The 25,849-nt window shown below is 35.9% G+C and overlaps 1 pseudogene; it reads right to left on the minus strand.

The window, feature by feature from the left end:
• Positions 1-613: 613 nt before the first annotated feature.
• On the minus strand, positions 614-25,330 carry LOC129430384 (uncharacterized; annotated as a pseudogene).
• Positions 25,331-25,849: the final 519 nt, after the last annotated feature.

Consider the following 25,849-nt stretch of genomic DNA (forward strand, 5'->3'; position numbering starts at 1 on the left):
GTATTGGTTTTAAAACTACTTTTATGAAAGGTTTTGACCCACTTCAAATGTTGACTAGTGTACATAGACTTGAAAAGCCAGATCATTCAAGAAAGTTGAAATGAGCAGAACTTTGGGCCTTCAATGGTATCAGATTCCAAGGCCCTGTGTAACCCATTGCCTTCAAATAAATAGACGTCATTTTGTAGTATTTCCTCGCTTGCTAGGCAACAGCTTGTTTGGGCCCTAACTGGTGATTAATGGCTTGAATGAACCCTGTGTTTAGGAAGTGTTTTGGTGTGACTGTGACATCACTGGCTTTGAGCAAAATAAATAAAATGGCACGTGGGGTGTGACAGAACACTTTCCCCCCCCGTTTTCTCGCTTTCGCAGATTTGCTGTGAGGCATTTGTTCTTTATCTTCGATTAAAAAATCCATTCCAAATCCAAAAGACCATTATGGACTGAAGAAGAAATAACATGAATGTTTTCACTAGATGGGAATTTCATTCAACATTGTGCTGGTGTACAATGACCGAGCAAATCATTTAAACCCATTGTTACTTGTGTTATTTGAGTGAGATTGTGTAAAGCTGGAAAGTAGCCTGTAAATGACTTAACCATACTGAATGTTCGATGTTACAGCATATTTTTATTATTTTCAGTATTCAGTACATAATTATCCCTCCAAAAAACAAGTTTATATATACATAATGACCGTGTAGGGTGAAGCATATTCTTACTACGCCTATCCTATATACATCACTAAATAACCTTCATTTTCTCTCATTTTTACAAAGAAATGTAATAATGGCCTTAGTCTGCAATTTATGCTGTGAAATGCTACATGGATGTTGTGCATGATTGATTTGGCGTTCGCTGTATTCTTGTCTTCGAGCAAGTTTTAGTCTTGCGTCCTGCATAGTGATCTGTTGGGGTGGATCTAAGAATTTTTTGGGGGGATTTCTAGGATTTCATCTTAGCCCATGATGGGGTTGGGACCAAATTGGGACCAGTATTATTAAATGGCCATTATTATTGTGTATCTTGAATTATATATAGTCAAAGTTTATGTATACTATATCCTTTTTTTGTTGATCCTGGATCAACATTTTAATCAAAGATACCCCAACCTACCCTTTACTCAAACCCTAAGCATTTTTAAACCCTCAAATGAGTGTGAAATAATAGTTTCAGGAGTATTTCTCAAAAGCCCCTAACCCAATCCTAAACCTAAATCTAACATACACCCTAATCCTAATCCTTCAATCTGATTGGTTAATGAAAATGTTGATCCAGGACCAACAATGATGTTGATCCAGGATCATATCCTACTTGGTGAAATCACGTTCACCATACAGATATATATCATTTTTTACTTTCCAGGTAAATCACAACAGCATGCATAGTCCGATTCATAAACCTAATAACATCAACCTGTACTGATTATAAACATGATTAACATAAATCATACATGACCCCTTTAATTCCTAAATGGAAAAATTCAAAGCCATGTTTTGGAACAACATATTTTAGGGGCTAATAACATGTATCATGACTATAGCTGTGTCTGAAACCGTTCCCTCGTTCACTCATTCACTATTCCCTATATGGGGAATTACAATTGAGTCCCATATATAGGGAAGAAGCAAATGAAAATGAGTGAGTGATTTCGGACTGACGTCAATATCATGCGTCAGAACTTGAAGCTCATTAAATGTGCCTTTAAACATGATTTAAAAAAAAGATATTGAGATAACTTTTGTTTAAAAAAAGTATTTTTATTTTAACAACATTTTATGTGTAAAAAAGTGTAAACATCTTGCCTCGTCTCGCGGACCCAATTTTCGTGTCTCGTCACGTCCAACCTATGATGAATTGCTTTTGAGTTTTTATAAATGTAAAAACCATGCTAACATATCATAAGACGACCTCAGACACCAGTATAAAACAAGAAAAATACTACTGATTTGCAGCACCTTTAATGTGTGATTTAGAAATGTTAATATTATCAGTGTTAACTTAGACATGTTATAGAAGCAAAATAACCCCAAATCTGAAACTTGAGCAGTATGCTCAAAAATGGCTATTTTGCCTGTAGTGTTTGGCCTTAAAAAAAAAACATATCTATCTTTAAAAAGCAAACTGGCTAAGATGACAGACATTGTGATTGAAGTCCCCCTAAAAAGGGTCTGGAAACGCCCTGATGTGTTTTATTGTAAATGAGCATTTCAGACCGTTAATGGATTCTGTCAACAAAACATTTTTTTTAAATGTCAAGAGGCTAACTGATGAGTTAACTCGTCAATTATAAGAAAACGCTTCCCTGCCAATGACGAGTATTTCTGTCTTTCTGGACACGCATTCCCCTTCCAACCTGTAGGGGGAGCAAAGAGCAAAGACTCTTTAGTGTTGCTTTAAGAATAAAACTCTTTCCACACTGATCACATCTGTAAGGTTTTTCTCCATTGTGGATTTTCATGTGCTCAGAAAGATGGTATTTATTCTTTAAGGTTTTTCCACATTGATCATTTTTCTCCAGTGTGAATTCTCTTGTGAACATTAAGGCTAAACTTGCGAGTGAAGGTTTTTCCACACTGAGCACAGCGGTAAGGTTTTTCACCAGTGTGAGTTTTTATGTGCACATTAAGGTCAGACTTACGAATAAAACTCTTTCCACACTGAGCACAGTTGTAAGGTTTTTCTCCCGTGTGAATTTTCAGGTGCACATTAAGATCAGACTTACAAATGAAACTCTTTCCACACTGATCACATCTGTAAGGTTTTTCTCCAGTGTGAATTCTCTTGTGAACATAAAGATTAAATTTTTTCTTGAAGCTCTTTCCACACTGATCACATGTGTGAGGTTTTTCTCCCGTGTGAATTTTCATGTGCACATTAAGGTCAGACTTACGAATAAAACCCTTTCCACACTGATCACATGTGTGAGGTTTTTGTCCCGTGTGAATTTTCATGTGCACATTAAGGTAAGACTTACAAATAAAACTCTTTCCACACTGATCACAGCTGTAAGGTTTTTCTCCAGTGTGAATTCTCATGTGAACATTATGGTCCCATTTATTCTTGAAGGTCTTTCCACACTGATCACATCTGTAAGGGGTTTCTGTAATGTTGTTCCTTTTAGGTGACAAATTCCTTACAGTAATCGAGCAGCTCAGAGATTCTTCCTTGGGTAACAAATGATGAGGTTTCTCCTCCATCTCATTGAGTTGTGAAATTTCCTCCTTTATCACTTTCAAATCTAAAATGAAGAGAAAATTATTATGAACAATATGACATAGTAAAAAATATACAAGCATTTTTGAAACTGCAATTATAGTTTCCTGTATTTTATGTTAAAATTTGCAAACAATAAGGGATAACACATACAAGTTTCTTTCTGCATTTTTTTGCCACCTCTAAAACTAATCTTTGTTCCGCAAAAGCTTTGTTTGATAATTTAATGTGATTAATGAGTAGATATGCTGATGATTGCACTGCAAAAAATGATTTTCAAGAAAAAAAATTCTTAGGATTTTTGTCTTGTTTTCAGTAAAAATTTCTAAAAATTCTTAAATTAAGATGCTTTTTCTTGATGAGAAATACGACCCAAGAAAATAAGTCTTGTTTTTAGACCGACAATATAAAATTTAAGTGATTTTTTGCATAAAACAAGCAAAAAATAAATCTGCCAATGGGGTAATCAAAAAAATCTTGAACATTATTCTTAAAGGGACACTTCACCCATTTGCATTTAGCTTTGTATAGTTAGAACCCCAGTCATGTTTTTGAATGATCATGCATCCATTTTCTCAGTTGTCGCTGAGACAGGAGAAATACAGACTTTAGTGTTGCACTTCCTTCTTTCAATGATGTAAAAATCATCATTTTGCATCATTGAAAGAAGGAAGTGCAATATCTTTGTTGAGGGAGTAAGACTACAAACACCCCTTTTCTCTGTCAAATAGGCACCAAATTCTAAATGTATGTTACATTTCCACTACAAATATGACACACTTTTAATAAAGATTAATGTTTCTACGGGTGAAATGCTCCTTTAAAAACTAAATTCAAGAAAAATGTGCTTACCCCATTACCCCACATACCTGAATAAATCAAATCATCTTCATCTGCTTCTGTGTCTTCTTGTTTCACTTCTATCCCACAGTCCAGCAGATTCACTGATGTCTTCTGGTCTTCATTACAGACAGAAACCAGAAGATCTGTAGATGTTTGATCAGTAAAGCCACACAGAGAGACACCAGATACATCCTGAAAATAACATTAAAACAAACAGAGAAAAAAATACAGAGCTTTAATACATTTAACTAATGTGAAGGTCAATGTAACATTCATACATAAAGAAATGAAACCAAATGACAGAAGTTTTATACTTGAAATAACTACTCAATAGTAAAAGATCCAGCAAACAAAAAGATTTTAATGCATATTAAAACAAAAAACACTTTCATCCACACTTGTATTGACCCAAGTAAAGATATTCACTATGTACAGCACCTAAAACAACACATATCAAAAAGAAGTTGGAAAAAAGTGTTTAAATGTTTTAATTTATACAAACCTTTGTGTTGAGTTCATCTCTCTGTCTGAGCTTTGACTCCAGTAACGCCACCTCTTTCTTCAGCTGAGAGATTTCTGTCATCATATCATCAATATCCAGCATGGACAGATCAGTTCCTACTGATTTACTGCACATCACATCCATCTGATCTCTCATGATGAACACCTGAACACAAAAACATCACTATTATAATATTCACAAAAAAACATCATTTCAATCGGATTATAAACGACTGCAGCTTTGAAAATCAAGAAACAAAACTTTCCTGACTGCAAAAATATCTTACACACAAAAAGAGAACAGCAAAAACAACACAACACTTACTTCTGCTGTTCAAATTGTGTATCGTCTTCTTCTTCTGTTGTTTTATGTAACACGCGGTGAATTTGCGCGATCTGCTGGACGGGAGGATGACGCAGCAGCAGTTGCTTGACAACAGTCGTTTACCATAGTTACACACTGGACCACTGATCTTTTTTTTTTTTTTAATTGAAGAAACATAGCAGCAAATACAAATTCAACAATAAAAACAATTATAAACAATACAGTGAAGAACAATTGAAATAGACACAAAAAAAATACAATAATAATAAATAAAAATAAAAAAAAAGTAATAATAAAAATAAATAAATAAAAAATAACAAAAATAATAATATAACATAAAATTAAGCCAGGGGAAAATAAAATTTAATATAAGATCAAAATATAAAAGTGCCTTAAGATACTTGGGTTTTCATAGAAAAGAATAAATATTGTACTTTGAGCACAACGTAACTGACTTTAAAGCTTTGGCATTGTTGGAAGAAGAGATAGTACCCAAATAAGATTTCAGGTCATTGCAGAAAATAATAAAAAGAGGTCTGACAGATAAAAATTTACACTTGTGTACAAAAAACTTGGCTAGAAACATAAATAAGTTTACAAGAAAATACTTGTCTTTTACATTTTTATCAGAGTTATAACAGCCAAATAAGACATCTTTAATTTCCAAAGAGAAATTGACTAACAAAGAAGTACGCACAAATAAACAAAATCTGGACCACTGATCTATATAAATGACTGGACCGCGCATGACATCACAACTGTGAAGCCACCGCGCCGCCATCCTGGTATACCCAAACATTCTATTAAATCAATTGACGCGATCAGATTTTAATGATAAAACATCACTTTACTAGTCTTTGTTTTTATATCTTTAGTAACCCTGTACATCATGGGTCTTCAACCGGGGGTCCGCGGCCCCCAGGGGGTCCGTGACGGAACTGCAGTTGGTCCGCCAAATGATGTTTAACTACAAGCAATTTTTTGGTAAAAAATTTAAAATACATGTACAAAACATTACATGTCCCCTTTAAGTTGTGCACGTGCGTGGCCGCATAGGTTTGAAGGCGCGCGTTCAGTTTAGCCAGCGGACCAAAATAAAATATCTGGATTATAAATGTCCACTCAGAAAGCAGCAGTAGCGACAGAAATGTAATCATAAAACAGGTAAATCTTATGTGTGTCTTTCTTTCAGAATGTCATTTTAGAATCATTGCGACATGTCTCATATATATTTCTGAACTTGGATGGCTGTTTCACGCGGTTCAGATTTAAAGCGCTAATTCAACAGGCAAATGACACCACACCGCGTCTGCATTTTCAACTGTGACAAAACTATCGCTCGCATTTAAAAATGAATGAAACACACGCCGTTATGGTGCTTTGTGCAAGATTCATAGTCAGGTTGAAATCCGCCTCTCAAAAAGTTGCCCCAAAGAGATGCGCGCGGACTCGTTGCATGTTGTTCTCCTGAGTCTGATATGAAGCTATGCAGAAATGCGTTACTCAAACCGGTGACAATGATGATACACGAGCAAGGCAGCAGACCTCAAAATTATAAAGTAGCACAACGTCTATCCCCAGCAGAATAGAGTCTTTGTGCCATTCACCATGATCAGTCATCTTTATAAACTGAAAGCCCTTGTCTAATTCACAGTAAAATGAAAATATATTACACTGCAAATACCTTAAAATAATATTATTTTATTTTTATTATTATTATATTAATATAAAAAAACCTCTACTTTAACAAAAAAATGATGCATGTTAATATAGTATCATGGCTGTGTGACAATATGGTTTGTTTCTATATATAAAACAGTTCCAGTCCTTGATTCTGATTGGTCATCAGTTGTACTTTACTCCACTTTGCGTAACTTGTGCCTAATACGAAAAGGCAGCCTCTCGTACCTTACTGCTTACTTAAATATCTCAGTTTTACACATTTAGTATTAGGGGGTCCCTGCTCCATGCCTCTTTCATCTAAGGGGTCCGCGACCCAAAAAACGTTGAAGACCCCTGCTGTACATTATTAAAACACAAACGTCCTTACGATGTAAATAGGTATTTACTGAAAGTTGTACATTTTCGTTTTTAATCAGTTATACATTCATCTTCATTACAGTATCAGAACAGCAGACAGACCGCAGCATATTTAGTATTAATGACAAACGTGCTCATTCTGAAATCTGAATAAATAATCATACTTTGTACCGTATGTGCATGCAATAATTTGCTGGTTTTATGTTATCTAAACTCACAAGTTACCTAAACTTATTTAGAGAAATAACGCTGACCGTGTAGCTGAATGTCAATAAAAACTTTATTTATACCCGTGTCATTAACAGAACGCAGCAGACACACTCACCTTAACGGTTTTTTATAAATATTTTTCCTGCCCGATTAAAACATAAACATTGCAAATAACACCAGAATTAACAGTTAGTTTACGTACACATATCCTAAAAATAATCTTGCGTGACTGATACGCTGTAAAGCGGGTGAATTTAACACATGATTTTGAATGGAAGTTAATGACGCCCTCTGCCAGTTGGGTATACCAAGATGGCGGCTCGAACTCTGCGCTGGCTTCACCTCACGCTGTTACGTTAAGCGTTCTATGCGCAATCCAGTCATTTATATAGATCAGTGCACTGGACTCATCCCTACAATTTACCACAGTTATTTATCATAATTGGGCAACCAAGAGCAATATCCAACACTGTATTTATGCGTTTAAAGGAGAAACCGTTCACAGAGTTTTAGTTAAAAGTTCAGTCAGGTAAATAACTGAAGAGCAGAGGATCCGCGCGATTTACATGTGGAATCTGCACTTGCACGTACAGCACACGAGGTATTTAAAATGTTAAAGTAAGGGATAATGTCCGCTTCGCGTCGGGTCCTGATCACACTGTCGGGGCTTATTTCCCAATAACTACCGGCTGCCTCTACATTATCCCGCTTATTACACGGCTACTTGCCACATAAGAAAAAAAACTGGACATGAATATGAATTTGGAACATTTTATTGGCATATTTGTTTTAAATTAACATTTTTATCCTTCCACGAAACTTTGCACAGATGCATAAAATGATCGTAATACCTTATTAAGATCCTCTGCTTCATACTTGTCTGTCTCCATTTTTTCTCTTTTAGCCAGTCTTTGAGAAGTTTTAATGCCTATTCTGTATTTTTGTGTGTGTTGGCTTTGTAGCTGTCATGCTCTATTTTGTCAAGTTCAGTCTCAGTAAGCTGTCTGTCTCTTGTCGTGGTTGTCCAGTGTTTGTCACAAGATGGCGCCAAACAGACAGTAATCTTTATTGATCTTTATTGGCGCGGAGCGATTTTACTCGTGCAAGTAGTCCGGCTATGCGTTATTACTTTGGAGCGGTTATTATTTGAAACGAACGAACCTGCAAATGTCTCAACTGACCAATCAGAATCAAGCATTCCAGAGAGCCGTGTAATAAACATGATTAACATAAATCATACATGACCCCTTTAATTCCTAAATGGAAAATTCAAAGCCATGTTTTGGAACAACATATTTTAGGGGCTAATAACATGTATCATGACTATAGCTATGTCTGAAACCGTTCCCTCGTTCACTAATTCACTATTCCCTATATGGGGAATTACAATTGAGTCCACTATATGGGGAAGAAGCAAATGAAAATGAGTGAGCGATTTCGGACTGACGTCAATATCATGCGTCAGAAGCTCATTAAATGTGCCTTTTAAACATGATTAAAAAAAACAAGATATTGAGATAACTTTTGTTTAAAAAATGTATTTTTATTTTAACAACATTTTATTTGTAAAAAAGTGTAAACATCTTGCCTCGTCTCGCGGACCCAATTTTCGTGTCTCGTCACGTCCAACCTATGATGTATTGCTTTTGAGTTTTTATAAATGTAAAAATCATGCTAATATATCATAAGACGACCTCAGACACCAGTATAAAACAAGAAAAATACTACTGATTTGCAGCACCTTTAATGTGTGATTTAGAAATGTTAATATTATCAGTGTTAACTTAGACATGTTATAGAAGCAAAATAACCCCAAATCTGAAACTTGAGCAGTATGCTCAAAAATGGCTATTTTGCCTGTAGTGTTTGGACTTAAAAAAAACATATCTATCTATCTTTAAAAAGCAAACTGGCTAAGATGATAGACATTGTGGTTGAAGCCCCCCTAAAAGGGTCTGGAACCGCCCTGATGTGTTTTATTGTAAATGAGCATTTCAGACCGTTAATGGATTCTGTCAACTAAACGTTTTTTCTAAATGTCAAGAGGCTAACTGACGAGTTTACTCGTCAATTATAAGAAAACGCTTCCCTGCCAATGACGAGTATTTCTGTCTTTCCGGACACGCTCGAGGGGAAAGAGTTAACGCCGTTTCTCCAGTGTGAATAATCATGTGTTTGTTGAGATTAACCTTAAAGCAACACCAAAGAGTTTTTTTACCTTAAAATAACGTTTCCAAGATAGTTTCTGTCGTTCATCCACTCGAAACAGGGTAACAGGCACTTTCACATTCGCTTTGCAGCCCTCTATTGGCCAAAACTGCACTAAAGAAGTTTACAACCGTCGGGTCGCGGTCCTGTAGTTGTAGTGAAAACTACAAAAACTTGCTTTACGGCAGACCTACAATCCAATCAGAGCAAGCTATGCTGCAGTAGGCTAAATTATTTACAACAGTGATAATGGACAATTCCCTTTTCAACCTGTAGGGGGAGCAAAGAGCAAAAACTCTTTAGTGTTGCTTTAAGAATAAAACTCTTTCCACACTGATCACACCTGTAAGGTTTTTCTCCATTGTGGATTTTCATGTGCTCAGAAAGATGGTATTTATTCTTTATGTTTTTCCACATTGATCATTTTTCTCCAGTGTGAATTCTCTTGTGAACATTAAGGCTAAACTTGCGAGTGAAGGTTTTTCCACACTGAGCACAGCTGTGAGGTTTTTCACCAGTGTGAATTTTTATGTGCACATTATGGTCAGACTTCCGACTAAAACTCTTTCCACACTGAGCACAGTTGTAAGGTTTTTCTCCCGTGTGAATTTTCATGTGCACATTAAGGTCAGGCCTACAAATGAAACTCTTTCCACACTGATCACATCTGTAAGGTTTTTCTCCAGTGTGAATTCTCTTGTGAACATTAAGGCTAAACTTGCGAGTGAAGGTTTTTCCACACTGAGCACAGCTGTGAGGTTTTTCACCAGTGTGAATTTTTATGTGCACATTAAAGTCAGACTTTCGACTAAAACTCTTTCCACACTGAGCACAGTTGTAAGGTTTTTCTCCTGTGTGAATTTTCATGTGCACATTAAGATCAGACTTCCAAATGAAACTCTTTCCACACTGACCACAGCTGTTAAGTTTTTCTCCCCTGTGGATTTTCATGTGAACATAAAGATTATATTTTTTCTTGAAGCTCTTTCCACACTGATCACATCTGTAAGGCTTTTCTCCAGTGTGAATTTTCATGTGCACATTAAGGTAAGACTTACAAATAAAACTCTTTCCACACTGATCACAGCTGTAAGGTTTTTCTCCAGTGTGGGTTCTTGTGTGCTCAGTAAGGCGCCATTTATTCTTAAAACTCTTTCCACACTGATCACATGTGTAAAGCTTTTCTCCAGTGTGAATTCTCATGTCCCCATTAAGGTCAGACTTACAAATGAAGTTCTTTCCACAATGATCACATCTGTAAGGTTTTTCTCCAGTGTGAATTCTCATGTGAACATTATGGTCCCATTTATTCTTGAAGGTCTTTCCACACTGATCACATCTGTAAGGGGTTTCTGTAATGTTGTTCCTTTTAGGTGACAAATTCCTTACAGTAATCGAGCAGCTCAGAGATTCTTCTTTGGGTATCAAATGATGAGGATTCTCCTCCATTTCATTGAGTTGTGAAATTTCCTCCTTTATTGCTTTCTGATCTAAAATGAAGAGAAAATTACTATGAACAATATGACATAGTAAAAAAATCTGCCAATGGGGTAAACAAAAAAATCTTGAACATTTTTCTTAAACACTAAATTCAAGAAAAATTTGCTTACCCCATTGGCAGATTTGTTTTTGCTTGTTTTATGCACACAATCACTTAAATTTTATATTTTTGTTCCAAAAACTAGACTTATTTTCTTGGGTCATTTTGCTCATCAAGAAAAAGCATCTTAATTTAAGAATTTTTTAATATTTTTTATGAAAACAAGACAAAAATGCAAAGACATTTTTTTCTTGAAAATCTTTTTTTGCAGTGTACATACCTGAATAAATCAAATCATCTTCATCTGTTTCTGTGACTTCTTGTTTCACTTCTATCCCACAGTCCAGCAGATTCACTGATGTCTTCTGATCTTCATTACAGACAGAAACCAGAAGATCTGTAGATGTTTGATCAGTAAAGCCACACAGAGAGACACCAGATACATCCTGGAAATAACATTATAACAAACAGATAATAAAATACAGAGCATTGAAACATTTAAAATAATGTAAAGGTCAATGTAACATTCATAGATAAAGAAATGAAACCAAATGACAGAAGTTTAATATTTGAAAGATCTACTCAGTAGTAAAAGACCCAGCAAACAAAAGATTTGAATGCATATTAAAACAAAAAAACACTTTCATCCACACTTGTATTGACCCAAGTAAAGATATTCACTATGTACAGCACCTAAAACACATATCAAAAAGAAGTTGGAGAAAAACGTGTTTAAGTGTTTTAATTTATACAAACCTTTGTGTTGAGTTCATCTCTCTGTCTGAGCTTTGACTCCAGTAACGCCACCTCTTTCTTCAGCTGAGAGATTTCTGTCATCAAATCATCAATATCCAGCATGGACAGATCAGTTCCTACTGATTTACAGCACATCACATCCATCTGATCTCTCATGATGAACATCTGAACACAAAAACATCACCATTATAATATTCACACAAAAACATCATTTCAATAAACGACTACAGCTTTGAAAATCAAGAAACAAAACTTTCCTTACTACAAAAATATCTTACACACAATAAAAGAACAGCAAAAACAACACAACACTTACTGCTCCTCGAATTGTGTCTCTTCTTCTTCATCTGTTGTTTTATGCAACACGCGGTGAATTTGCGCCATCTGCTGGACGGGAGGATAACGCAACAGCTGCTTGACAACAGTCATTTATCATAGTTACACACACATCCCTACGATTTACCACAGTTAGTTATCATAATTGGGCAACCAAGAGCAATATCCAACACCGTATGAGTTAAAAGGAGAAACCTTTCACAGAGTTTGTGTTTTAGTTAAAAGTTCAGGTAAATAATTAAGAGAACATGATTTGCGCGATTTACATGTGGAATCTGCACTTGCACGTCTACAGCACACCAGGTATTTAAAATGTTTTAATAAGCAAAAATCAATAAACATGACTGCTCGGTTTATCGTTTAATTTACTAAGTTATTTTAGCTTATTCATTTATTGTTTTTAAAAATATTTTATTCGGAATCCTTAAAATGCAGTAAGTTATGTTTTTTATTATTTTATATTTTAATTGAGTTGGGTGTTTCAGTTGTTTTATATCAATTTACATTCCATAAAAAATAAGCACATACTGTACATTTAATTAATAACTTTAATGTATTATTATAAAGTTAGAATTTGTTATATCATTTATAAAATGTTTTATATAAAATAAAACAATTCTTCTGTAATGTTAAACTAAATAAATTTGTACAGGTATGAACCGACAAAAAAAATACAAGAAATAATAGGGAAATAATTGTTCATTGCCTTATCACTAATATTTGGAATGCTGCAGGTGTTCAGGACTCAAATTAATCTTTCTTAAGTGTACCATTATATCCTAATGTTGACTGGGATCATTTTCTAAAGGAGCACCTGCTCTTTTTATATCTCCAAACTGAATAATAGTAATAATTAAGTTTATGTTAGTTTCAGTGCATCATTTATAGTCGTAGACTTGAAGATTTGTAACCCTTTGCCTACAAATAGACCTCTTGTAGCATTTCCTTGCTTGCTAGACAACAGCTTGTTTGGGCCCTTACTGGTGATGAATGGCTTGAATGAACCCTGTATTTAAGAAGTGTCTTGGTATGACATCACTGGCTTTGAGCAAAATAAATAAAACGGCATGCCGGGTGCGACAGACACTTCCCCCCCATTTTACTGCACTGATTATAAACATGACTAACAGAAATCATACATGATGGCTTAAATTCCTAATTGGAAATTTGCTCTCCCTGTCTACAGCAGTTAAAGCAAAACACTACAGGTGAATAGAGGACATTTTTAATATAAAGAGACTTTCATGAAACTTTACCAATACATTATATACATTATTACAAGTATTTTTCCATTACAGTTTCTTTGAAAGTATATTTAATTATGAAATAATAGCAAATAGGACATAAGCTCATTCAAGTTGCCTTTACATATGCCAAAAAAATACAAAGATATTGACAAAACTTAATTGACAAAAGAGCTTTTTTGACCGTTTCGCCGGTGGCGGTGTGCAGTGCAGAAAATGATTCAAGTGCGTTTCATTCACGTTATGCGAAAAAACATAAAAATCTGCCACAAAGACAGCCTTGCGTGTGGAAACGCCAGCTTTTGGGTGCACGAGCATCGCGTGCGCAACGTCTATGCTCATGTCCCCGTTTTGATGCTTAGCTTTCCGCATATGTCCTATTGAAAATAAACTAAACACGCGTAGCGCTAGTTGAAGTAGCGCTAAGAGCGGAAAAGCAGCGGACTACATTCGCGTCTTTCCATTGTCCAATCGAATGAGGGGAGAGGCGGGCCTTACGTTGTGGTGAGGGAAGATTCCAGTTGCTTTGAAGAACCGGACTCCAATCGCTCACTTTCTCCTGCGTGTTTGTGTATCTCTCACCCTTAAACAAAGTCAGAGTAAGCATCCTCTTTTTAAAGTTTCTGCTAATATGACAGTTAACAGCAAGAGAGCGCTCACGATTCAATATTTGATTGACAAGACAGCTGACTTGGTGGTTGCCTAGCAATATGAAAAGCCGCGATGCACTGCTCTTTTTTTTTAAAAGGCAGTGCGTCGCGCCTTGCGGTTCCAAGCGTTTAAAGCGCGTTTGGTGTGATTAGCCCCTAAATCTTCATGTGGTCCAGATTAGACAGCTTTGTGGGCTGTGTTCGGCTCTGAAACTTGACCAATATGCTCAAAAATGGCTATATCTTGCCTGTGGTGTCTGGTCTTAAATATCATTATATATATATAAAGCAAAATGGCTAAGATAAAAGACAGGGTGGCTAAAGCCCCCCTCTAAAAAGGGTCTGTCGTGTTTTCTTGTAAATGAGCATTTCAATGAAACTCCTCATAAATTCTGCCAACAAAGCAGTATTTCTGCCGGGATTTAGGGTTATGCAAATTTGAAGCATAAGTATTTGATGAAAGTATAATACACGCCAAGAGCATTCAGTTAATTTCATTAACTCTTTTTTTTAACAGAGGTGGCGTTTAGTGGTTTTTGCATTTGAACTCTTCAAATGTGAAAATCAGCGTAGTAGGGGCTTTTGTTTAAGGTTTTTCTCTAGTGTGAATTCTTATGTGCCTGATGAGATTCATTCTACGATTAAAACTCTTTCCACACTGATCACAACTGTAAGGTTTTTCTCCAGTGTGAATTTTCTTATGCCAATTAATGTCAGCCCTACGAATAAAACTCTTTCCACAGTGATCACATCTGTAAGGTTTTTCTCCATTGTGAATTTTTGTGTGCTCATTAAAGTGCCATTTATTATTGAAGGTCTTTCCACACTGATCACAGTTGTAAGGCCCTTCTCCAGTATGAATGCTCGTGTGCATATTAAGGTGCATTTTTTTCTTGAAGGTCTTTCCACATTGATCACAGCTGTAAGGCTCTTCTCCAGAATGAATTCTCATGTGAACATTAAGGCTAGACTTGCGAGTGAAGGTCGTCCCACACTGATCACAGTTGTAAGGTTTTTCACCATTGTGGATTTGCATGTGCTCAGTAAGGTGGTATTTATTCTTGAAGGTTTTGCCACACTGATCACATCTGTAAGGCTTTTCTCCAGTATGAATTCTTTTGTGAACATCAAGGCAAGACTTGCGAATGAAAGTTGTTCCACACTGATCACATCTGTAAGGTCTTTCTCCAGTGTGAATTCTTATGTGCTCAATAAGTTTATATTTCTTATTATAGGTCTTTCCGCACTGAGGGCAAATAAGAGCATCATTGGCTTTTGCCTTTTGCTTGTTGTTCCTTTTAGGTGACAAATTCCTCACAGTTATATAGCAGCTCAGAGATTCTTCTTTGGGTATCAAATGATGAGGTTTCTCCTCCATTTCATTGAGTTGTAAAATTTCCTCCTTTACCGCTTTCTGATCTAAAATGAACAGAGAGAATCATTATGAAGAATTTGACAGTAAAAGTGCACTGAGAACTTCTGCAACTATAATTGTGTTTGTGTCTTTGTCACTACTGGTCAGTGGTGGCTGGTGCTAAAAATTTTGGGGGAAACTTAAAATCAAACTTAAAATCAAACTTACGGTAAAATCAAACTTAAAATCAAACTTTTACTGTAGTAATGCAGGACTGTAAATAGCCATTTATCAGGTGATGAATAAAACATGGAAACTTTGTGCTGAACAGGCAAATATGAACAAATAAAATCACAAAATACTATTGCTATTAAAATATCAACAAACACGTAAAAATCTGAATTGAAATAAACTCATGACACTGATTTACCCATTTGTGCCTGATGCTGCCTGCATTAGATTTAATGTTTTGGCGCGCAGCATCAGGCGCAAATGGGTTAAGGGGCGGTATTATCCTCTTCTGACATCACAGGGGGAGCCAAATTTCACTGACCTATTTTTTACATGCTTGCAGAGAATGGTTTACCAAAACTAAGTTACTGGGTTGATTTTTCACATTTTCTAGGTTGATAGAAGCATAGATATGTATAAAGTAGAGCCCGACCGATAAAGGATTTTGAAGGCCGATACCGATACAAATGTTTGTTGGTTTTAAAAACCGATAAGCCGATATATCGGCCGATAAATTTTTTTTTCAGAAACACGCAACAAAACATTAACAGATTTCCCTACCCGATTGCTGCTACAGCCACAACTATTACTTCTATTATTATTATTATTATTGACCGTAATAATCACAAAAATTAATGATCACATTATTACTATCATCATCATTTATATTAAACAAGATAAAGGTCATTCCTAAATGTTTGTGTGCGTGTGTAATAATTAGTCCCTATATTGCCTCCCCGAATATACGACCACCCCCCATTTTCCAAATGTATTTTTGGGTTTTCACCAGAAAATAATTTTATTTTAATTTTTTATTATCTCTCTCTCTGTCTCTGCATCTCTCTCTCTCTCTCTCTCTCTCTCTCTTTTTATTGGTGGAGTTAAGTATAGGTATTCAATGAGAAGAATGAAATGCTTATTAAATTATTTGTTGGGCACAGCAAAATTAGCAATATGGAAAACGAGGAAAAATAAAGGGAATAAACTTGGGACTATTGATGTGGAAATGATGTTTAGGAAACTAGTGGGTGGAAGAATCAAAATTGAATTTGCTTACTATAAACTTGTGAATAATGAAATGCTGTTTCATGATATATGGTGTTTTAAAGATATTTTATGTGTGTTATTTGAGGGTCAGTTGATATTGAATATATAATTATTTTTATTATTTTCTATTGTGAATCAGTATGATTTATAAATGAAGAGGAATAAAAGTTGGTTAATCCTCTCTCTCTCTCTCTCTCTCTCTCTCTCTCTCTCTCTCTCTCTCTCTCTCTCGCGCACGCACCTATCTCTCTCTCTCTCTCTCTCTCTCTGCCTCTCTCTCTCTCTCTCGGCAAGTTTGAGTAAACCGTAAACGTGCGGCGTTTTAATTCAGTTAAACACAGATTTTATGTTGCTGCTCTGATTTTAAATGCATATTAGAAGGGAGAGCTGTTTTTTTCTTAATGGATTGCTTTTCAGACACTATTTCAGATGAATTCCGTTGTGCTTTCCCCCCGTGAATTTTTCTATATCGCGAATATAAGACGACGCCCTATTTTTTGTATCTATTTTTAGGACAAAAAAACTCGTCTGATATTCCGGTATACTACAATGTCAGCTTGCTTATCCCTTTACCTGCACTTTTTAAATTCTTTCCATCAAGCTACATCAAACCATTTTCAATCATCAGTTGCTGCCTGCCTTCTAAAACCTACTATTTAGCGATCTAAATCCATTATGTGACTCGTAAATGCTGCGGCTGAATGACAGTCTGCAACGCACACTTGGCGTCAGTGAATTTCACACACGCATAAAAGAAAAGCGAACTTTTATGCAAAAGCTACGTTTGATACCTGTTCTCTATGTCTAAATGTTCACTCCCCGCAAGTCTTACTTTCATTTTACAATGCAGGGACTGTAACCGGAGATATGCGAGTTATAAATACAGTAATCATTACTTTATTTAGGCAGAATACGTTCATTGTGGTTTCCAAGCTCGTTAACGTTAGCGGTCTTCCACTGATACTGGCATTAGCAGGTCTATGACGAGACATAATTTAGCAAAGAATAACGTCACACTGCAAATTGTAAAACATAGATTTTCAATATAACAGGCTAAGGAGAGATGACACGTCTCATTGCTTTAACTGTCACACTATTAAAGAAATACCTCAGTCGCATTGTCAAAAGTTAAAAGGACAGTCAGTCAACGTAACATTACTAGGTAATTCCGCTTCACTCTCGGCTTATTTAACAGCAACAAAACTGGACATGATAGTCACAAATTTTGTCATGCTTATTTGAGTTAAGAGAACTGATTGGGATGTTCTTTTTATTGTTATTCAAGCAATGTATGTCTCGTGACCAACTCACCATCAACTAAACCGCTGTCATCTCTGCCCTGGTCTGGCTGAAATCAGCAGGTTGCAGGATGTGTGACGCGTTACACACGAGTGTTGCCTACAGGGTAGTTGTAAAGTGCCCTCTGGTGGACAAACTATACAATGGCAACACTCATGACATGGTTGAAGGCTGTTTCGTCCGTGTTTCTTTATTTATTTTTTTAATATTCGTTTATCGGCCATTATGATTGCCGATATGAATAGTTTAGAAAATGCCTAATATCGGCCGATAATATCGGCCTGCCGATATATCGGTCGGGCTCTAGTATAAAGGCTAGATGTCTCGCCCGCGCTGCTGGCCAATTGACTGGAACATCCGCATTTTGGCGGCCATCTTACCACAGGGCGCTCGCTCACTCGTAGCATTGAGTTTTAATGATGCAGGTACTTTTAAATGACCATAACTTGCTTAATTTTTTGCCGATTTTCAAACGGGTTGGTTTGTTATAAACATCCAAGATGTACCTATGGCACTGCATACTTATACTTAAAAAAATTAATGAAACATTTCAAATCATCCAGAATTATAGCCAAGTAATAACAAATAACATTTGTAAGAAACCAAACCGTTCGAAAATTGGTAGAAAATTGAGCAAGTTATGGTCATTTAAAAGTACCTGCAGCATTAAAACTCAATGCTACGAGTGAGCGAGCACCCTGTGGTAAGATGGCCGCCAGGTGATGACGTTAGAGACTCAGCTGTAACACATCTAGCCTTTATACATATCTATGGATAGAAGCACCGGGGACCCAATTATAGCACTTAAACAATGAAAAAGTCAGATTTTCATAATATGTCCCCTTTAAACATTAGAGGCAGATACTTAAATTAATTGAATCACCTTGATCTGTCTGTTCTCTTGCATTTGTGATTGCTTCTTTTGGCTCCATTAGGTCTAATACAAAAAGAAAAAATGATTATGAACAATGTGACATAGTAAAAAATACACAAACTGGCTGCCGCCAAAACAAATCTTTGTCCCGCGAGAGCTATATATGATAATTTAATGTGATTAATGAGTAACAATGCTGATGATTGTGGGAGAAGCAACAAGTGGACAGCTGCACCCACCCGAGCACAATCTACCCGTCTCTAAACTAAGCACCATCTCTCTGCTCTCTCTCGCACAAATTCATGAAAGATTTAAACAACTGATCGGTCCAAAACTTATATTTCTGTACATTTTGACCCACGAAAAACTGATCCTGTACATACCTGAATGAATCACATAACCTTCATCTGCTTCTGTATCTTCTTGTTTCACTTCTATCCCACAGTCCAGCAAATTTACTGATGTCTTCTGGTCTTCATTACAGACAGAAACCAGAAGATCTGTAGATGTTTGATCAGTAAAGCCACAGATAGAGACACCAGATACATCCTGGAAATAACATTAAAACAAACAGTTGTGATGGTGTACTTTCACTATAGGATCAACACTGAACACACAAACATCAATCATGATGACAAAGACTGTTTAAGTGTTTTAATTTATACAAACCTTTGTGTTCAGTTCATCTCTCTGTCTGAGCTTTGACTCCAGTAACGCCACCTCTTTCTTCAGCTGAGAGATTTCTGTCATCAAATCATCAATATCCAGCATGGACAGATCAGTTCCTACTGATTTACAGCACATCACATCCATCTCATCTCTCATGATGAACATCTGAACACAAACACATCACCATTATAATATTCACACAAAAACATCATTTCAATAGTATTATAAATGACTGCAGCTTTGTTAAATCAAGAAACAAAACCTTTCTGACTGCAGAAATAACTTCGAAAACATAAAGTGTCTGGGGAAAACAGCAATTTACAGTAAACAAGAATAAAACTTCGTTATCCACAAAAAAAATAATAATACAAACATTATTCACACACAATTAAAAAGCAAAAACAACACAACTCTTGCTGCTCGGACTGAGCGTCTCTTCTTCTTCTGTTGTTGTTTTATGTAATGTAACACGCGGTGAGTTTGCGCCATCTGCTGGACGGGAGCGTGACGCAACAGCTGCTTGACAACAGTCATTTACCATAGTTACACACACATCCCTTCGATTTACCACAGTTAGTTATCATAATTGGGCAACCAAGAGCAATATCCAACACTGTCGGATACAACACCGTTCACAAAGTTTGTGTTTCAGTTAACAGTTCAGTCAGGTGAATAAATGAAGAGCACAGGATTCGCGCGTGCATGTGGAATCTGCACGTGCGTGACTACAGCACACCAGGTATTTGAAATGTTTTAATAAGCAAGTAATAAACAATAAATATGACTGATCTTTTTATGGTTAAATTTACTAAGTTATTTTAGCTTATTCATTCAACTGTTTTGTTAAAATTTCGTTTCTTTAATGAATTTATTCATAAATAACGAATTGCAATCAAACCACATAAAACATTTTATTCTGAATATAACGTTATGTATGTCCTTAAAATGCAGCAAGTTATGATTTGAATTATTAGATATTTTATTAAGTTGAGTGGTTTCAGTTGTTTTATTTACATTTGTCACATAAAAACAAACACATAACTTCTTTTATTAATAACCTTTTAAAAAAATGCGCGATTTACATGTGGAATCTGCACTTGCACACTACAGCACACCAGCATTTAAAATGTTTTAATAAGCAATAATCAATAAATATGACTGCTCGGTTTATCGTTAAATTTACTAAGTTATTTTAGCTTAAGTTATTCATTGTTTTGTTCAAATTTTTACTGGACATTTTTTTCATGAATAAACAAATTGCAGTCAAACAACAGAAAATATTTTATTCTGAATCCTTAAAATGCAGTAAGTTATGCTTTTTATTATTAGATATTTTAATTGAGTTGGGTGTTTCAGTTGTTTTATTTCAATTTACATTCCATAAAAAAATAAGCACATACATTTCATTAATAACTTTAATGTATTATTATTATAAAGTTGAATTTGTTATATCATTTATAAAATGTATTATATAAAATAAAACAATTCTTCTGTAATGTTAAACTAAATAAATTTTTACAGGTATGAAGCGACAAAAACAATTACAAGAAATAATAGTAAAATAATTGTTCATCGCCTTATCACTAAGATTTGGAATGCTGCAGGTGTTCAGGACTCAAATTAGCACTGATTATAAACATGACTAACAGAAATCATCCATGACGGCTTAAATTCCTATAATTGGAAATTTGCTCTCCCTGTCTACAGCAGTTAAAGCAAAACACTACAGGTGAAGAGAGGATATTTTTAATATAACGTGAAACTTTACCAATACATTATATACATTATTACAAGTATTTTTTCCATTACACAGTTTCTTTGAAAGTATATTTAATTATGAAAATAGCAAATAGGACATAAGCTCATTCAAGTTGCCTTTACGCCAAAAAAAGATTTTAAGATAAAATTAAGATATTAAGAAAACTTATGTTCAAAAACTGTATTTCATTTTAACAACTTGTTAACAATTTTAACAAGAGATGTGATCTTTATACAGAAGATATTTTGGATATCTTTCATTATAAATTCATACATTTTCAAAATACTATGCACAAAACCAGGGGTGTCAAACTCATTTCAGGTTGTAGGCTGGATGCAATTCTCATTTGTAGACGTCAATGTGTGAGTGCAGGCCAGAAACCACTGCTGTTAGTCACGTGTCGCCATTACGGTTTTCTAACCGTGCGTTCACACTGCCACCAACGAGAGCGTCAAAGTGGCCGGAAGTCATTCATTTTCAATGAGAGCCGGTGGCGAGCTTCGTCGATCAGCAAAGCAGCACATCATGTACGGTGTGAGCATTGAGATTTAAAAACAGCTCAACTTCACGGTAATGAGCTATGACGCGGTTCGGCAGCAATCAATCAGAGGGCAGAAATGTTCTGCAGCAACCAATTGAAAGGTAGAAAACTCCGCTTGAGAGGATTCCAGATAATGCATTCGAGTGTCAGAGCGTTCACTACTCTTTTTCTATAGCGTCATTTTTTTACGCTCTCGCCGGTGTGAACACAGTGAAGAAACTGGTTCAAGTGCGTTCCATACACGGTACGCGAAAAAGCGTCAGAATTGCCGCACATCTGCCGATTTTCTCTGCGCCTGCCACAAAGAGAGCCTTGCTTGCAGAAATGGCAGCTTTTGGGTGCACGAGCATCCACATGCACAACGCCTATGCACGTGTCCGTGTTTTGCCGCTTTCTGCATATGTTCTATTGAAAATAAACTAGACACTCGCGACTGCAGTGTTTCCCCTAAAAGGGTTGTTAAAATATGTATTTAAAGGAACAGCATGTAGGATTGTGGCCAAAACTGGTACTGCAATCACAAAACTTGTGGCTAAAACTGGTACTGCAATCACACAACTGGTGGCCAATAAACAACATGACAACATAAACATCAGTTGAGGGCTGCAACTCCACTTTTTAAATGACAATATTTTGGCCGGACCACTGTTGTCAGTGATATAAGTATTTGAAATGAAAATGATTTCTTAATGTCTAGTGACATATCAGGGCCATTTTATTATTCATTGATTAAATTTCTTACATACTGTTATTTTAATATTTAATAATACTGTATAAAGCTTCATGTAGGAAGGATTAGACACCTTTGTGGGTCGTGTTCGGCTCTGAAACTTGACCAGTATGCTCAAAAATGGCTATCTTGCCTGTGGTGTCTGGTCTGAAAGTCATTATCCATCTATATAAAGCAAAATGGCTAAGATGAAAGACAGGGTGGCTGAAGCCCCCTCTAAAAAGGATCTGGACCACCCTGACGCGTTTTGTTGTAAATGAGCATTTCTATGAAACTCCTAATGGATTCTGCCAACAAAGCAGTATTTCTGGCGGGATTTAGGATTATGAGGGTGGGATTAAGCAAATTTGAAGCAGAAGTATTTGATGAAAGTATAATACATGCCAAGAGCATTCAGTTAATATCATTAACTCTTTTTTTGACAGAGGTGGCATTTAGTGGTTTTTGCATCTGAACTCTTCAAATGTGAAAATCAGCGTAGTAGGGGCTTTTGTTTAAGGTTTTTCTCTAGTGTGAATTCTTATGTGCCTGATGAGATTCATTCTACGATTAAAACTCTTTCCACACTGATCACAACTGTAAGGTTTTTCTCCAGTGTGAATTCTTATGTGCCTGATGAGATTCATTCTACGATTAAAACTCTTTCCACACTGATCACAACTGTAAGGTTTTTCTCCAGTGTGAATTTTCTTATGCCAATTAATGTCAGCCCTACGAATAAAACTCTTTCCACAGTGATCACATCTGTAAGGTTTTTCTCCATTGTGAACTTTTGTGTGGTCTTTAAAGTGCCATTTATTCTTGTAGGTCTTTCCACATTGATCACAGCTGTAAGGCTCTTCTCCAGAATGAATTCTCATGTGAACATTAAGGCTAGACTTGCGAGTGAAGGTCGTCCCACACTGATCACAGTTGTAAGGTTTTTCACCATTGTGGATTTGCATGTGCTCAGTAAGGTGGTATTTAGTCTTGAAGGTTTTGCCACACTGATCACATCTGTAAGGCTTTTCTCCAGTATGAATTCTTTTGTGAACATCAAGGCAAGACTTGCGAATGAAAGTTGTTCCACACTGATCACATCTGTAAGGTCTTTCTCCAGTGTGAATTCTTATGTGCTCAATAAGTTTATATTTCTTATTATAGGTCTTTCCACACTGAGGGCACACAAGAGCATCCTTGGCTTTTGCCTTTTGCTTGTTGTTCCTTTTAGGTGACAAATTCCTCACAGTAATCGAGCAGCTCAGAGATTCTTCTTTGGGTATCAAATGATGAGGTTTCTCCTCCATTTCATCGAGTTGTGAAATTTCCTCCTTTACCGCTGTCAAATCTAAAATGAACAGAAAAAACCATTATGAAGAATTTGACAATAAAAATGCACTGAGAACTTCTGCAACTATAATTGTGTTTGTGTCTTTGTCACTACTGGTCAGTGGTGGCTGGTGCTAAAAATTTTGGGGGAGCGCAAACAAACTTAAAATCAAACTTACGGTAAAATCAAACTTAAAATCAAACTTTTACTGTAGTAATGCAGGACTGTAAATAGCCATTTATCAGGTGATGAATAAAACATGGGTTTAAGGGGTGGTATTATCCTTTTCTGACATCACAGGGGGAGCCAAATTTCACTGACCTATTTTTAACATGCTTGCAGAGAATGGTTTACCAAAACTAAGTTACTGGATTGATTTTTCACATTTTCTAGGTTGATAGAAGCATAGATATGTATAAAGGCTAGATGTCTCGCCCGCGCTGCTGGCCAATTGAGTGGAACGTCCGCATTTTGGCGGCCATCTTACCACGGGGCGCTGGCTCGCTCGTGGCATTGAGTTTCAATGGTGCAGGTACTTTTAAATGACCATAACTTGCTTAATTTTACACCGATTTTCAAATGGGTTGGTTTGTTATAAACATCAAAGATGTACCTATGGCACTGCATTCTTATACTTAAAAAAAATTAATGAAACATGTCAAATCATCAAGAATTATAGCCACGTTAATAACATTTGTAAGAAACCAAACCGTTCAAAAATTGGTAGAAAATTAAGCAAGTTATGGTCATTTAAAAGTACCTGCAGCTTTAAAACTCAATGCTACGAGTGAGCGAGCGCCCTGTGGTAAGATGGCCGCCAAGTGATGACGTTAGAGCAGCGTTCCCCAACCTCTTTTCTGTCACGGCACAGTTTTAATAAGTAAAAAAATCATACGGCACACCACTATACCAAAAAGCATTAAAAGAAATTCACAAACCTCTATTGCATAATATGTCCCCTTTAAACATTAGAGCCAGATACTTAAATTAATTGAATCACCTTGATCTGTCTGTTCTCTTGCATTTGTGATTTCTTCTTTTGGCTCCATTAGGTCTAAAACAAAAAGAAAAAATGATTATGAACAATATTACATAGTAAAAAAAACACAAACTATAAGCATCATAGTGTTGCTGTCTTTTATGTCAAAACTGGCAAACATTAAGGGAAGACACACACAGGTTTCTTTCGGCGTTTAAATTTTTTTGGCTGCCCGCCAAAACAAATCTTTGTCCCGCGACAGCTTTATTTGATAATTTAATGTGATTAATGAGTAACAATGCTAATGATTGTGGGAGAAGCAACAACTGGACAGCGGCACCCACCCGAGCACAATCTACATGTCTCTAAACTAAGCACAATCTCTCTGCTCTATCTCGCACAAATTCATTTTAATGAAAGATTTAAACAACTGATCGGTCCAAAACTTATATTTCTGTACATTTTGACCCAGGAAAAACTGATCCTGTACATACCTGAATGAATCACATAACCTTCATCTGCTTCTGTGTCTTCTTGTTTCACTTCTATCCCACAGTCCAGCAGATTTACTGATGTCTTCTGATCTTCCAGCATGGACAGATCAGTTCCTACTGATTTACAGCACATCACATCCATCTGATCTCTCATGATGAACATCTGAACACAAACACATCACCATTATAATATTCACACAAAAACATTTCAATAGGATTATAAACGACTGCAGCTTTGTTAAACAAAACCTTTCTGACAGCAGAAATAACTTCGAAAACAAAGTGTCTGGGAAAAACAGCAATTTACAGTAAACAAGAATAAAACTTCGTTAACCACAAAAAAAATAATTCAAACATTATTCACACACAAATAAAGAGCAAAAACAACACAACACTTACTGCTGCTCGTCTTCTTCTTCTTCTTCTTCCGTTTTAATGGCGGTTGGCAACTAACTTTAATAGTGCATTACCGCCACCATCTGGACTGGAGTGTGGTACTAGAGTCTAATCCTTTCAAAATATGAGACAAACAAATATGCAAAAAAAAAAATATATATATATATATATATATATATATATAATAATAATAAATACACAACACTCAAACAAAACAAAATCAATCTAAATTCTTTTAATTAATTCTGTATTCCTCAAAAAATCAATTACATACTTAAAACAAATTCCACCTGAGCTT

The sequence above is a fragment of the Misgurnus anguillicaudatus genome, chromosome 13 (genome assembly GCF_027580225.2).
Source record: "Misgurnus anguillicaudatus chromosome 13, ASM2758022v2, whole genome shotgun sequence".
In the NCBI taxonomy this organism is placed as follows: Eukaryota; Metazoa; Chordata; class Actinopteri; order Cypriniformes; family Cobitidae; genus Misgurnus; species Misgurnus anguillicaudatus.